Source organism: Lepisma saccharinum, chromosome 1 (assembly GCF_977018435.1).
Source record: "Lepisma saccharinum chromosome 1, izLepSacc3.1, whole genome shotgun sequence".
Classification (NCBI taxonomy): domain Eukaryota; kingdom Metazoa; phylum Arthropoda; class Insecta; order Zygentoma; family Lepismatidae; genus Lepisma; species Lepisma saccharinum.
The window spans coordinates 75643383-75660083 of record NC_139229.1 but is presented as its reverse complement, the minus strand read 5'-3'; the positions used below and the strand labels follow the sequence as shown (position 1 = coordinate 75660083).

Sequence of the window (16701 nt, the reverse complement as noted above, 5' to 3'; positions counted from 1 at the left end):
CTATTTCCCCAGAAAAATCTTTTGAACCAGTTGTGAATCCATCAATTTTTTGAAAGAGATGGCGCAGTGGGAGTTCATTTATATGCAGCAAACAAATAAGCCACTGGAGGGGTCTACCAAGTTATTTTTTGAGTAAAACAATAACTCCTCCTTTGTTGCCTGTATTCACATTTGTACCATCACATCCAACTGCTAAAAGATCGTCCATACTTATTTCCTTCCTAGCACAGAAGCTCAAGATCTCATTTTTTATAGTGATACAGTGACGTGTCCTATATACTTGGAATTTGGCTCCTGGACTAAAGTCACATGCTCTTCTGTTACGACGCGAGCATAATTCTTCACTCCTCTCTTCTCATTAATTCTTCTCTGGTCCTTCCTGCCATCAAAATACAATTCAGTCAGAGTATCCAAACTATCAGCAGCTGTTTTCCTGACTTTATTTCTTTCCCTTCTAACCTTGCTCCCATCTATCAATTTAGAAACATCTGCATCACTAATAACACCTACATCTTGAAGAACTGCACTAGCAATTTTAGCTGCACTTCTGTCAGATATGCGATGTCTGTCACACTCTCTAGCAAAATTCTTAAGAGGCAACCGCATTTGAGTTTCGTTTGAGGTTAATGAGGAATTCGCTGAAGTGGAGGGCATTTCCGATTAGGTTTTAAGTACTTTACTCGTGTCGCTGTCAGTATCTCAACCTTCTTCCTCCTTGATGGACTTGATTGAGGACTACTAGTAGCAGCATTGACACTACAGCTTGACAAATGTTTCTGAAGTCTTGCTTCTTCCATAGCTTTTCTTGCTTGCTTCTTCTGCAATTCTTTGGAGATTTTGAAATCAGTTTTTCCAATAAACATTTTTCTCGTTGTTCTTTGATCCAAAAGAAATTCTCTTTTTTGAATAGGTACTTTCTTCTCTCTAGAACAAACATAGGTTGAAAAGTCTTTACACTTGCAACACGATATATCAAATAATGTAGAGTTAGCATGTGAGCAATACAATGCAATTTTTTCTTCTAGTTTTCTTCATTTTGTCTAAGCTTAAAGGGCTTTAAGAGGTTTCGATAGTGTTCGTGAAGTTTTTTCACTTTTGCAACGACTTGCTGATGTGACACTGATGGCAATGAAGCTTTCATCAAAATTCCTACCACTTGGTGAGAAACACTTTCACTAATTTCTGAAACATGAGGTTCATGAGTTTTTCTCATTTTGCTTTTAAAGGCGGATATGAAGATATAATTTCATCACATCCAGAATTCTCCATGTATCTTTCAATACCCTAAAATAAGTGGAAATATGAAAAATTCGGAGGCCTTGGGGCACCAGAAGAAATTGACTTAGAGAGCTGATTTTTTTTTATTTGACTATCTGATACCAAAATGCAACTTTTCTGACTACAGGCATTTCGAAGTTCAAGAAATTTTTTTTCACTCCACCCTAAATTTGCGGGTTCTCTTCCAGATTAGGAAGAATGGCTTTGTTTATCTGTTGTATACAATAACAGCGGTGTCACTTCAAAACCAAACAATCTGCGCTCAATATGATAAGGTTCTAGTAAATCATAGTAATATGGCAATGCAAGAGTTAGTGTTTTCGGATGAAAATAGGTTTTGGAAAAGGGGGTGCTGGAAGGGTTGCGGAACGCAACAAAGGAGTGCGAAAGCATCTCTTCGCACCCCGTGGCGCCGACCCTGTTTGTGACAAATTAATGTTTTTCCGATTGATTTGAAAGCGTTTATTTATTTAAATATTGATTCTTTCCCTTATTTATCCTAATGCGCCTTACTTTCTGGAAATGAAAGTCCACTGTATGTCAGCCAACCTCCGTGGCGTAGTGGTGAGCACAGCGTGCTACGATGTCAGGAGTCCCGGGTTCGAATCCCGACCTGGGCATGGGTGTTCTTTGTGAGTGTCCCTTCATCAATTTCATCGTAGCATCACTCATATTCGCGATTAGCTAAAAGTGACATAAAAGCGAAGGAAAATAAACCAAATCAATCGAAAGTTCACTGATCATTGTCCGTCACTAAACGTGCTAAAGATCTTTGTAATATACAACTAGTTCCAAATTATTATATTTGAAATTCTAAAGATACACAAGAAACATGTGCGTTACGAACTTGTTGGTTTAAATTACTTATTTCCAGTTTATATAAAACAAGAAGAAAAATATTTATAGGACATTTTTACAGGCTTTAAACATTTTTAAAGTTTTTAGGTCACAAATGCATTGTTTTAGGTCATTTCTTGGTAATTTATTGGTCGTTAAAATCCTAGCCCTGTAAATAACACACATCCATCGTGCTTCTTCCGAACTGTGCTGCCATCTATTGAGGTGTACTGGAACGACTGAGAGGTGTACTTTCTCAGCTAGTTGCGCGATCTGGCAGATGGTTTGTGAACTACGTAGTTCCTCGTCTGAAGGCAACGCGTTATATAGGTTTGTATTTTCTGTCGTTTCTAAAAATATAACGTTTTGTAATTGGATAGCCACGTTGTCGTATTATTCTATAGGGGGTGCAAAGTGCACTAATATTTTTTTATCTGTATTTCTAGTTCAAATTTGTAGTAGATACGGAAATTGTACTGTGCAGTGTCGTGGCAAGTATTTTAAATCTTATTTTACGTCGCTTTTCTACCTGGTTTAGACTAATCGCAACTGATAAATAGATGACAGTGACAACGGAACATAATTCAAACCCGAAACCATTGAGTACTATGAATTAGTATGTGTAGGTATTTCGTAAGGGACAATATCACAGTAAAAAGGAGATTACGACAATTTTCATTGTGCCGGAAAGAGGAGGGGGGGTTATCAGACCCCACTAAATCACCCAAACCACCGTTCTCATACAGTACTTAATGTCTCAGTAATATTTCATAAGGTTGTAATGCATCGGTCACTTTACATACAGTATTCAAATTGAAGAAATTGTTGAAGGGGATCATATTTTACATTTGGGTTTTAGAAGAACAATGACTTCCACAGAATTGACTTCACGACAACTACAATCATCAATAAGTCACCCAATTACTGAGCAGTTCCTATAGATATTTGCACACTTGGGACGAGAATAGAATCAGTTCCTCTGATATGCAGTACCTCGTAATTCAAAAGGCGTAGGCATAAACTTTCCCTGAGGGTGTCAAGGATCCCTCGTCACCAGTGGCGGCGATTTGGTTCCAAAACCGGGGGGGAGGGGGGGGGCAAGGTGCCAAAACTATGGTAAGGACATTTTATTTCCCTTTGTAGATAATGCCCCCCTCGCCCCCCTCGCTCCCCTAATCGCCGCCACAGCTCATTACACCCATACGTGTCGATTTATTTCCTCGTGAATGTCTATTGCTTCTTTGATAATGTAATACCAATAATTTATATTGGTCAGTGCTCAAAATAAATACAAAAAAAATTAAGGTACACTATTAATATTATTATTATTATTATTACACTAATCACAAAAAGTTTTGAATATTGTTATATTAGGCAATAGGTGATATGCACGACCTTGGGATGCAACAACACATGGTATCTGTCTGGTGGACGTTATCGTGTTTTCGCCGACCTATGCCACCGTACATATCACCTATTGCCTAATATAACAATATTCAAAACTTTTTGTGAGGAGTGTATATACAAACACATGGGCGTAACTTAGGACCCAACTTCAGAGAGAGGGACAGAATCCTGGGTGGACAGGGGGATTCACCCCCCCCCACCAGCAACCTTGACCTCAAAAATCCCTCCCACCAAAAATTTCCCAGGGGGGAGATTTTTTCTTGTAATAACAAAGTATATGCAATTAGAATTTACTTCTTATGCACTTTACTAAGGGTAATATCAAAAACACACAAAGTAGTGTGTGCAGGATGCTTTCTCACTTTTTCAAGAGATTATTACTCTGTCTACACCAATAACAATATGTGTGCAATAAAAGAAGAATGCAAATCAAACATAATTATATTAGTTTTCTATTAATACAAAAACTAAACAAAAGCTTGTACATAACAAAACTATTTCGTAATTTATTGGCATCTTTAAACAGTTAGCAAAGGAATTACTTTGCTACTTTACACATAGCTATCTGATATATGTAAAAGTAACTAATTAATTACTTCATGTGCATTTAATAATAATGTTCTTTTAAAAATATTTAGTAATTAATTGACTTTTATATTTAACAACATTATAAATATCCATATCATAATAATTTATGTATGTAGGTAAATATATATATATATATATATATATATGGGGGTGTAAGATCTTCTTCCCCCCCTCCAGTCTTCAATGATTTCGCACCCTGGACAGAATCGAACTTGGGATTCAACTTTGGTGAGGCAGAATGAAAACGTTTTCTATCTCATAAAAATAGCACCCAGGCAATTTTGCTAAATAACTGTTAAATTTTCGAAATTATAACAATTATACTAATTACTTTGCTTCTCAGTTCCGGGGAAGTTAACAAACTTGTAAATTTTAATAAACCTGCAAATGTTCTATTAAGTTAAGGCTATGTACAAACATACGCGTATCTTTAAAACACGTTACTTTTAGTTTCAATATTTGATTTGTATAGCAATATTTTATTTCCGAATTTTCACATTCTTGATTGATTGATTCGTTTCATTTTGCCTCGCCACTTTTGGCTACTTGCGAAGATGAGGATGAATCGGTGATAAGGTGAAATTGAAGAAAGCACAATCGCATACATTTTTGGACAGCATAAAACACACGTCCCTTAGAGGACGATACTGACTCGTGAGTCCAGTCGCCACAGCCTCGTCGGCCTGCAACTTTGCTGTTACAGGGCTGTACAATGTGGAATAGGTTGACTTTGGATGCCTTTAGAGTGTCGCCCATTACACCCAGAATTTCTCATTGTAAACCTTGTTTGATTTTAAACTTGAATACTGTTATTCCATTCAAGTGCCCAACTATTGTAGTATGTAAACTTTTTGAAATACAGTAAAACCTCGTTAATCCGGACTATTGGGGGCTAGATTAACCAGTTTAACGAAAGTTGACCAGTTGTACGAAAGTCCGGATTAACTGAAATAACCTAAATGAACAGTAGAGAGTGCATTAAAACTCCGTTTATAGCAACAAAACACGTTTATTATGGTGTATTTGAAGGGCATAGGCCTAAATACACTATACAGTACAGTAATATGTAAAGCAATACGACAATGCAGTGCTTCTAGCCATATTTAAAACCTTCCATTCTGCTTTTTTTTTGCCTTTGCCTGTCCGGCTTAAGCGAAATCTCTCTCTCCTCTCTTTTTCTCTCTCTCTCCGAAGTCCGGCTTATCGGGGTCCGTATTAACGAGGTTTTACTGTATTTGATTGTCTATTAAAAACCGGGCCTTTAAGTTGCTTCCTGTAGGCGTACAGTAAGATCCATGAGTATTATCTTCATTAATTTTTCTCTTGCATCCTATGTGTCTTTAAGCGATGGATTTTTATGTATGCTGGTGTAGAAGCTGTCTGCAGCTTGTGTTGAGTTTTCTTTTAATTCTTGAAGCTCTTATTGGGTCAAATAAAGTGCACGAACATGGTGATGGACAATTTGCACGGTAATACTCATGGATCTAACTGTACATATTGAAAATTATTTCAGGGGGGGGGGAGCAGTGTGTAAATTAACGGGTGGGATGCTAGGGATTTCCTCCCGGAAATAAATTGTCCCCTGCAAAATGAAATTATTTTCAACTCTGCCATGGATGTTTTTATGCCCTTCAAAGATTGAAAAGTCATTCGTCTCTATTAATGATCCAGTCATCACAGACTTCCCTGCTAATTAAAGAGAGACACCATTCTGCAACTCAGCAACTTCACCGAGCCGAGACAACAGCATGCTTACGTGTCATCAGAAAAAAAGAACTGTTTTAAGAATGAAGATAGATAGAGGAAGAGGGAAAAGTGAACTTGAGTTCTGGTTTTAAGTCCACTTTATACACAGGAAGGCTAATCGGAACTGGACCTACAGTTTAAAGTGGGATCCGAACCACTATGTGCCTCCACCGGATATCGATCTAGGGACCCCTTGATTACAAGGCGACGACGTTACCACTACGCCATCGGCGAGGGCGAGAGAAAAGTGAAAGGGAAAATAAATGAAGAAGTTAGACAGGGAAAGGAAAGAACTAAGCGAAATAAAGAAGAGAGAGAGAGAGAGTAAAGATGGAAATGAGAAAGAAGAGGGGGAGAGTAAAGTAGGAATGGAACTGAGTCAGAACAGAAGGTGAGAAGCTAGAAAGAAAATACAGGAAAATCAAAAAGGCAAATAAAAGGGAGAGGGAAGAATACACAGGCCATTTTCCTCATTCCAAGATGTGAGGTGTCATGTGTGGGGTTTCATGACATAGTGATGATATTTTACGTGTATTAAAGTGTTCACAAGAAACTTGTAGGAAGATCAGATGGACAGTATTGAACTTCGAAATAGAAATGTGTTCATGTTTTCGGTGTTACTAGGTCGATAGCTCTTTGTGTTTTCTTTTTTGGATTTTCTTAGAATGTAAATTGGCTACACTGTTTCTAAATTACGTGTAAACGTTATCGCAAGATCTAATGACCTAGGTTAGAACCTATGTCCTGAGGTACGTAGAACTGAAAGCAATAGTTTAGATTAATGTCTGTTAACACATATAAATGTGCATACCCCCAAACTCCCGAAATGAAATCACTAGTACGCCACTGAGTGGACCCCCACCACCAAAGCAAAAAGCTTAATTCGCACAGTGGGGAAAAAATGTAACGAACGCTTGAATATAGAACAGAGGAAGAGCCGTACTCAGAGCTCCATCGTATTTGTTAACGTCTCTGCCTATTGTCAAGCGACCAGCTGGCCTACTTCGATTCCTTCCTGAATATGTTACGAAACGAGGAATCCAGGAATGCGCTGATCTGTTCACTTGATGATCCAGTGCAGGCATGCGACACGCAAGAGCCTAGCAAATACGTCATTTAAAACTGGATGGCCGCACTCATCCGCTTTCGGGAACTTTCTAAGGAGAAGCGTAACGTTTCTTGTCCTACCAGGAACGAGATGGTGTCAAAATTCAGCTCTGGCGTCTAAGAGGCGACGAAATACCACGAAGACTTGTTGATTAGAACAAAACAGCAAAGTATTGTTTTACGTGAGCTTATGGAATGCATCCACACCCCATCCTGGAATCGAACTAAGGCCACATTTTCATACCGCCCGGGCCCATCAAGAAATATCACTCCTATATCAACAAATAAAGAAATATTTAAATTTTAATGCACAAAATAACCAGAAAATGTCGAAATTAAGAATTCCACTGAAAAATCATTGATTAATTGATTTGGGTTATTTTCATTCGCATTTCTGCCGCTTTTGGATAATCGCGAAGACGAAGATGTGATGAAGGGACACTCAGAAAGACCCAGACCTGGATTCGAACCCGGGATCCTTCCACTGAATAGAAAGACCGTAAAACTAAAATAAGAATAGAGATGATGCAATTTGGTACAAGTTATGAGGTAAAAATAGACGCATTGTTTTAATTAGCTGTCTGAGCAAGTTTCATCTTATTAGTATTGTCATTACTAATTCTTCTGCACAGTATTAAACTAGAAATCAAATAGCTGTTCGGCTAATAGAGATTGTTCTGTACTATTGCTGTGATGGAGGACATATATACACAGTTTGCTTTAAGTCCATTTTGTCAACTTTATGTACAGGTAGGCTAATCGGGAATGCACCTACAGTTTAAAGCGGGATCTCCAGGACGCGAAAATATCGCGCGGCATTTTTGCGGACCCCGCGAAAGACGAAAACACCTAAAAAGTGTCGGTAGATATCGATTAGTTAATTTTCGGGTCTCCCTCCCTTATCGCACAACACTTGAGCAACCTTGCGTTCTGACGTCACGGGAGAATGCTTTTAATTTTAGGTTAAATGCCTAAGTTGTTAGGTTAGGCTAGCAGGGTTTAGCTCTCTTAGCATAAATAATAATTTTTCAATGTATTTTTACTAATAGAACCAAACCTAACAGACCTAACCTAACAACGCAGCAATTCCTCGTCAGAACACAAGGTTGTTATGATTTATCACTGCGAGTCTTTCTCTTAATTTAGCAATTACTTAATAATGGTCACTGGCACAGTCAGCACCTCTATGTGTACGAACGTCAATTATACTATTATTCTTATCAATGAGAATATGATCTATCTGATTATGAGTTTTATCATCTGGAGAAGACCAGGTATATTTATGGATATCTTTATGTTTAAAAGTGGTATTTTCACAATTAAATTCTTTGAGGTTGCAAAAGTAATCAATTTTATACAATTATCATTACTTAATTCACGAAGACTTTCTTTACCAATCGTGGGTTTAAATGTCTCTTCTTTGCCAATCTGTGCATTACAGTCACCTAACAGAATTTTCATATCATACTAAGAAAATTTATCAAAGACCTGTTCTAACTCTGCATAAAATCATCTTTAGTATTATCATCTTTATCTTCCGTTGGTGCATGTATGTTTATTAAAATAATTCTACACCACCTACCCTGTAAAACTGTATATGATATCCTATCATTAATAAATTCTACTGTTTTAAGAGCCGAGATAATTCTATTATTTATGAAAAAGCCTGTTCCAAAATTATGATTTTCAGTTCCACCATAGAAAATAGTATAATTTTTAGTTTTTATTGTCTTTATAAGTATGATGTGTGAACCAGTAAGCAACAATAATGTAATTTAATACCAACATGAACTCACTACAATGACACGTTCTTATTTTCCAGGCGTATTCGTGAGGTGCAGTGAGGACGAAGTGACCACAAAGATGGCTGCAGCGCTCTTTTTGACGTCACGCGAAACCATCCTGTACGGGCTCCGGTGAGTAACATAGCTGATGTTAATGTAATGTTATAGAAAATCCTCTATCATTATGCCGTGATCGTCTTCTGTTCGAGAATTAGTACTCGAGGTAATCCAATATTCTTCGCTGATAGGTTTACTTGTCATTTCACAACTCAAGAATTCTAGATTACTCATGAGATAATGGATATCCAATGGAAATATTCAGAACCAGAAGTTCTCTTGCTTCTCACTGTCAGTGCAGTGCCCGCTCCTGTTCGTGAACGGAACCTGTTCGGATGAACGCATTCACTGCTGTGATTCGAATCTGATCTCGCCAACGTTCCATGACAGCAGTGTTGTCACAATCTTAAGGACACTTTTCCTTTACAAGTGTCAACATTTCCTTTCTTACCCAATTTTTTTCCTATAAAGTACTAATAATAATAGTAGTATTTTCGTTGACCCATGTTCGTATATATGAAAAATGTTAACAAATTTGTCGCATGCATGAAATGAACAAGCGATTTCAAACATAAAAAAAGTTGACTACTTCGTAGGAGGGGCTTAAATCTTATAGCACCTCCCTTACGTAAGCATCGCCACAAGCGAATCTACATTTCCTTGAAAACTTTTTACTCAACTTTAAAGACGTGCGCTTTGTCATTCTCGGATTTGAATAAACGGAGATATTTCAAACAGCTGATATTTTACACACACACATATACACGTAACAATATCAAACACGTGTTTATATGAATTTCAAGACAAAAAATATTTCGTATGTTCCGTCAAACCGAATGCGGAATGTTTAGGGACTACTTTTTCGTGTGGAGCAGTTCTTCGGTAATCCTGGTGGAAGAGGATAAGAATCTAATGTTATTGTTTCTCTAATGGTTACACCATTCTTTGAAATTTGAACACAGATGTCACCTCAATATTAAAGGTAAGTTTTGGCTATTTTTATTAAAAATATTCTCCTGGCAATGTATATGCAGTCTTCAGAAATATTGCGTTGTAATTAAGAGTCGATAATTGAATACGTATGATCGCAATTTCTAAGTTATGAAACTATTAAAAACCAGACCATTTTAACAATTCACTCTGACAATATATAGTTAACATCTAACTAAAAATTATACAAAAAGTGAAATGCTAATAAGCTTTACTATTGTTGTTCCAGAAATTCAATCTTTTCTTAATTGGTTGATTGATTTGTTTCATTGTATTTCGCTTTTTATCTGCCAGTTTTAGCTAGAGAATGCAATAGCTTATAGTGGTTGCCAGCCTAATATGTTGCATGTGTGGACTACTGTACAAGAGGTTGTTCTCTTCTTTGCTGATGTGACGATCTTAATTAAACACTGTTACATTAAATTAAAACAAACCTCATGTGTTTAAACATGGAAATGTATAGGCAGGAAAATTCGAAGCAAACTAGGAAAAAATGCATTTGTTCGTAACAAATGTATCCATGATAATTAAAATTTTATGTCTACTTTTATTGTATTTTTGTTGTATTAAATTGTATTCATGTCCAGATATTATTATAATAATTAAATCAAGAAAACTTAGGTGGGCAGGTCATGTGAATGGGTGAGGAAAGCAAAGTTTACAGGAATTTTGGGAAACCTGAAGGTAAGAGACCTGTAGGAAGGCCAAGACGAAGATGGAGAGATAACGTCGAGATGGACCTAAAGGAAATCGGTAAGGATGGAAAAGATTGCATGGGTCTTTCCCAGGATAGGGACAGATGGAAGGCTTGTGTTGCTGCAGCCATAAACCCGAAGGTTTATGAAGGCTAGAGAGTTATTTTGTGTCTATTTTTGTAACACAAACCACGATTTAGGAAAGCAGCTGCTAATGTTGCCCGTTACCTGAAAAAAGTAACGGAGTTACAGTTACTACGTTAAAAGTAATTTGTTACTTCCAAACACGGTTGTAGTAATATCAAGGGAAGTACTACTTTCATCTGATATACGCAGAGTAGCCCACTTATATTTCTAATTCCACATGTGTCTCGATTCCAAACCTTTATGTGATCCGTGGGTGAATTCAGTAAGAGACTTTTGAGGCACCCTGCGTTTGAATCGCCAACCTGTCCCGCCCGCCCGATTAATTTCTTGCGGGCACTTGCTTTGCAACAGCCGAGTGCAAGGCTGGCCAGCGACATTCATTACCTCTTTTTCTTGTTTGGCACCGAACACCAAAACAAGAATCTCTCTCACGCTTCTTCGAAAACAATAAAATTTCCACCGTGAAAGTAACCAATCCGCAATGTTATCTGGCGGGTAACCTCCTTTTCGCCCGTGGCTCAGGAGTAGTCGGCCTCCAACAGATTCTTCCTCAGACACTTCCGACAACAACTGCAATCAAGGTGAAGTCTACTTTTGTGAAAAGCTCGAAAGGGGGCTCTGCGTAACAGGTAACTCTATTTCCAACGCTATCGTTCATAGACAGGCGCAAGGTGTTAACTTGCTGTATCAGTAGGTAAGTTTATATTAATTTATTTATTACGAAAGCAACACTTTCAATTTATAATGTTCTACAATTACTCACATATTCTAGTTTATCTAACAATCACAACAAGCCATGTTAAAATACATTCTTTATGAGTCCACTGAATGCCAATTTAACTGAGATAGTTCTTTCAGCGCTTTGTCGCGAATGAAAAGAAATTAGTGGGATGTCTGTGATTTTCATACTTGGACCAGTACTATTATATTTTATTTTCTCTGCACATATCTTTCTCCGGTTTTTTTATAGACTATCTCACCCAAACCCATAGCAAATCCAAGCCTTGATTTACAAGTTGATAGCCTTGAATGAATGAATGATTTTATTTTATTTTTGTTATCTAGGGTTCTGGGTTCGAATCCCGACCTGGGCATGGATGTGCATTGTTAGTAACCATCAATTTCATTATGTCATCAATGATCCTCATCTTTGTGATTAGCCAAAAGTGGTAGAAGAGCGAACTAAAATAAACAAAATCAATCAATGTTTGTTAGCGTCGCTTTTGGTTAATCGGGACGATGAGGATAGGTGATATGATGAAATTGATGTAGTTACACTCGCAAAGATCATCCGGTGCCTCCCCTACGGCATGATGGTATCGCCGTCACCTTGTAATCAAGGGGTCAAGGGTTCGGCTCTCAGTTTAAACTGTAGGTGCAGTCCCCATTAATCTATCTGTGCACAAAGTGGACTTAAAAACTGAAACAAAGAACACCGATGGCCACACCGGGATTCGAATCCGAGAGAATGAAAGTTAAAATTTCTGGGTTGGATGACACATGTGGCCATTCTGCACCCTTCAAAGTATACGAGTGAAATTCCCCTTAATTAAAATTTGTATCTGAAAAATAGGTGTAAAAACCTTTTCAGAATGTTTAAACGTTCAAGGTTGCAAATGGACCTGTACAGAACATACACAACGCGCTAGAAAGTAAGGAAACGCTGAAAAGAAACACAATACGAAAATAATAATAATAGAGAGGTTCTATGAGGCGCCTGTCGTGCAGGAGTGGTCACTGGAACGCTAAGAAGCCAAGGGTTGCAGGTTCGAGCAGTGGTTAAAGAACGTCCCATCATCCATGCTTATCGAAACCTTATCCCAAGAGGTAGAAAAGCAACGTAAAACAACGTAAATAAAATGAATTCATTTTAAACAAGTGACCTAAAGAATGGAAAGAGAATTTTTGCTCTATGAACGATGAAACTTTAAGTGAAGAAAGTCATGGATTATAATTGAAAGCTTAAGAAAGTACGGGCAGTTCTGCAAGGATTTTGTGTCCTAATTCCATGCAGAATTCAAGGTGAATAGGGTGATTTTCGTTGCTTTTCTGACTCCCCGGGTTAATAGCAAATTTCGAGAATGAAGGGTTAACTAAACCGTTGGTAGAACAATACATAAAGAAGCGACCTCTATGCTGTTGTAGAGTACTCGGGATTGCAATGACGGTTAAGGAATGGTTAGGTCTTTCTTTGTGTATGTTCGCTGATCTATGTGATAAAATCATTACGTCTTCATAGTTAGTGAGTACCCTGCATATGCAAAACTGAATATCTTTTGACATTTCTCTCAACGATATTTCATTGTTTCCGAAAAATCCTTTATTATCTTGCAAACTGTAGGTTGGAGACTATATGTATAACCAGCGCTTGAAGTGGAATATATTAGCTGGGGGGGGGGGGGAGGGTGTTTGATCGAGCCTTGGGGTTAGTTGGGTGATACCTCTATGGTTTAACATGGTGACAATGAGACAGCTGGAGGGATGCATTGCTAAAATTTTGCTAACTAGGGGTGCCATCCCCCCCCTCACTTCGAGCATTGTGTATAGTATATTACAGTGTGACCATAAAATGATGGTATGGTTTCAGACTCCTACAGTATCCGAACAAAACATAGGCTAATAGAAATGATGAGTTTTACATTGCATTGAAGAACAACTGTAAGAGTTTCGGAAGTGTGATTGATTGATTGATTTACTTTATTTTTCTTCGCTTTTTATGCCACTTTTGGTTAATTTGCAAAGTGATGATGAGTGATGAAATTGATGATTCGAACTCGGTGCCCCTGGCGTCGTAACGAGATGTGCTAACCACTCTGCCACGAGGGCAGGCTTTCGGAAGTGTGGAAAAAACTGTCGACGCCCAGGTAGTCAAACGGCTTAACGGTGATGCAAACCGCCACGCTGGATATGGCATTATCACAGCGTTTGAAGGAGTGGATGGATAAGAAGATTTGGCCGCCACGATGGCCAGACCTCACAACTTTAGACTTTCGCTTCTGGAGTTACATCAGACCAAAATGTCAAAATGTGTGTGAATAGTATGTAACATGAGAGGAATAAGTTACGAAAGGGGAGAAAGAAAAGAACAAAATTTCCAGTGAAATTGCGCGACATGATAATCCACCTTTCGAGTCTTTTCATGAGAGTCCACTCGTTACCTCAATTGATAAGAGAAGCGAAAGAAAGCTTTTGTAAAGAAAGTAGGGGACATTTGATAACCGGAGAACATGTCGAAGAGTTGGTTGCTCATTGCCTATCATTGGCCTGAAAAAGTCGAAGCCCTTGTTTCCTGCTCGTCACGGCTCACTCCATTCTGTAGGTTGTGGGCATTTCTTTACGTCTGCTCTTTTGTCTGGCCCCTACTGTGTCTTTATTTCACTCACTCTCCTTCTCCCTTTTATTTGTATCTATTCTGTTTTCTTTGCATCTCCTTTCTAGCTTCCTTTCCTCCCTTCTCGGTCATAGTTTCTCTTTGTTCATGCTTATTTCTTCAATTCTTCATTGTTTCTTTTTCTATGAATCCTGTTTTCTGACACATTTTATCTATAGTTTCTTTCTCTTCCCCTCCCCCTCCCCCTCGCTCTCGCTCTCTCTCTCTCTATTTCTGTTTTCGTTTTCCATCTCTCTCTCTTTTGCTTCTTTTTCCCTTCTTTTTCTTTGACTCTACTCTCTTCCTCTCTGTGTCTCGTTTCTTCCTGATTCTATCTCCATTTTGTTTCTTTATGTCTCTATCTTGCTTCATTTTTCTATTCTGTTCCCTTTCATTCTTTCGAGCTCTCTCTCTCTCTCTCTCTCTCTCTCTCTCTCTCTCTCTCTCTCTCTCTCTCTATGAGATATCTCTTCCTTCAGGACTTTCTTTCTCTTCTTTCTCTTTGTGCCTCTCTTTCTTCCTTTTCTATTCTCTTCCCTTTCTTTATCTCTCCTCTCTGTTATCTTTCTCTTCTCTTCCATTTGTTTCTCCATCTCTCTTTCGCTTCTAATTTATTTCACTCACTCTGACTCTGACTCTCTCTCTCTCTTCTCGCTTCTTTATTTGTCTTTTTCTTTTTCCTTGCTTCTATTTCCTTATCTTCCCTTTCCATCTCTATTTCTCTGTCTTGTTTCTTTACTTTCTTCCTCATTTTATCCTCTTTCTCTTTTTGCGTATTTTTCTTCTCTCTTCCCTTTTCCTCTATCTCTGTGTACAGTGTCTCTCAAACGTTTTAGGACAACGATTTTTTATAATAGGCAACCGAACTTACATAAGGCGTTGTTGGGTTGCCTGTAGAGTTAGGTTCAATTTCAGGGTTGTCACATGCACAAAATAAATGTACGAATTACGCAAATTGAGAAGGCGATATGAGAAGCAGATGAGAAGGAGGGGAGAGAAGAAGGAGAGGAGAAGAGAGTGGAGAGAAGGAGCAGTTGCAGAAAATGTCGTCTCAGCGTCAGGAATTTGTGCATTAATGCAATATCAACATGAAACATTAAATCTAATACATTCTCGAGGCATGCGTTTTGGCCAAGTTCAGAGCAAGATAAAATTTTCCGCTTGAGATTTACGATTTTACCTGTGATTACACCACTAAAAACACGAATTTAATTTCAAAATTTATAAGAATCATCCAATTCTTTTCAGTTTGGTGAAATTGAGATTATATTCTTTTATATTTCATCGGTAATGGCAAAGCGAATCATTCCATTTCACACGGCGTGGACAATGAATACAACGGGATATGTCTAAAACTTATGAAAAGTTTCTACCAGCGGAGTGATTTGAACCTACGACCATCAGGTTAACAAACATTAACGGTAACCACTACCCTACAAGATTCCTTTTCTGAATAGAGGTAGAAGGAGCTGACCAATGTGAATTGCAACTCGCCTCTTATACAGGTATTGTGTAAAGAATAGGTGATTGTAACAAAGAAAACAAAGGTAGTATGAATCAGCGTAAGCATTTAATGCAAATTTATACATGATACTCGCGCACTTTCGACGTGGCCTTTGGCCACGTCTTTTACGCTCGCATGCGTGATCTTCGGCCACGTTGTGGGCGTAATCATGTTATAGATGGGGTAAAATGTCTGCATGTTTTATTTGATGAAGCCAAGCAAGTGTATAAGTTCGCTTATTTAAAAAGTTTAGAAAGTAACGTTATGTCTGTATGGGCTCTAATAAGGTACAAATATTCAAAATATTATTGTCTATTTTCCTAATAATAAACTGAGTAAGTAATAACAGTTTCAAGATAATTAGTTGGATGTTTTGCATAATCGAATTCAATAGCGACACTAAATTGGAAATGCAATCTTTCTGCCATTCTCCTCGAATTCCTACCTTGCCTCTGTAATAAATTCTGACTCTCGTATTTTGAAATTCGAAAAGTCTAGCATAATTCCCTTACAGTAGTTCTTGGAGTGAAAATAAACTTTCTGTAAGTTCCCTAGCAACGTCCGTTTCCATGGTGAAGAACAAGCACGGCAAACGCTCTAAATAATTGTTTGTTATTATACCTCTAAACATTTAATTAAAACAACCACGATGTAAATATATTCGCATTGAGTTTACCAATATATACGTTTCGTTTATTTTGAAAGTTTTGAACATAACTCTGTGTGTGTACGGGCTCTAATATGGTACAAATTTACAAAATATTCAAAATTGTATATTTTCTTAATAATAAAGTGAGTAAGCAATAACTGTTTCAAGATAGTTACTTAGATTTCTTGTGTAAACGAATAAAGAGCGACATTAAATTGAGAAAACAATATTTACGTCTTTTGACATTTTCACATTTGTAAACGTAATAGAAAAATAATTGTTTTCCGTCGTTCCCATCAAATTCCTACCTCTCCTCTATAATAAATTCTGACGCTCATGTTTTGAAATACGAAAAGTCTAGAATAATTCCCCTACAGTAGTTTTGGGGGTGAAAATAAACGTTCTTTAAGTTCCCTAGCAACGTCCGTTTCCATGGACAACAACAAGCACGGCAAAAACTCTAAATAATTGTTTGTTATTATACCTCTAAACATTTAGTTAAAAGAACCACGATGTAGATAACATTTTCGCATTGAGTTTAC

General features: G+C 37.7%; 1 protein-coding gene across 2 annotated transcripts in view; it reads left to right on the top strand.

Moving 5' to 3' along the window:
• LOC145996722 (very long chain fatty acid elongase AAEL008004-like) overlaps nucleotides 1-16701 on the top strand; it is a 107585-nt gene that overhangs the window by 78330 nt on the left and 12554 nt on the right. The window contains exon 2 of one of the 2 annotated variants that reach the window (XM_083133250.1): nucleotides 8786-8879. The gene's annotated coding sequence lies outside the window, so the exon portion shown is untranslated. Of the gene's footprint in view, nucleotides 1-8785; nucleotides 8880-11281; nucleotides 11331-16701 lie in introns of those variants that run through there. The other variant, XM_083133253.1, reaches the window with a different exon arrangement.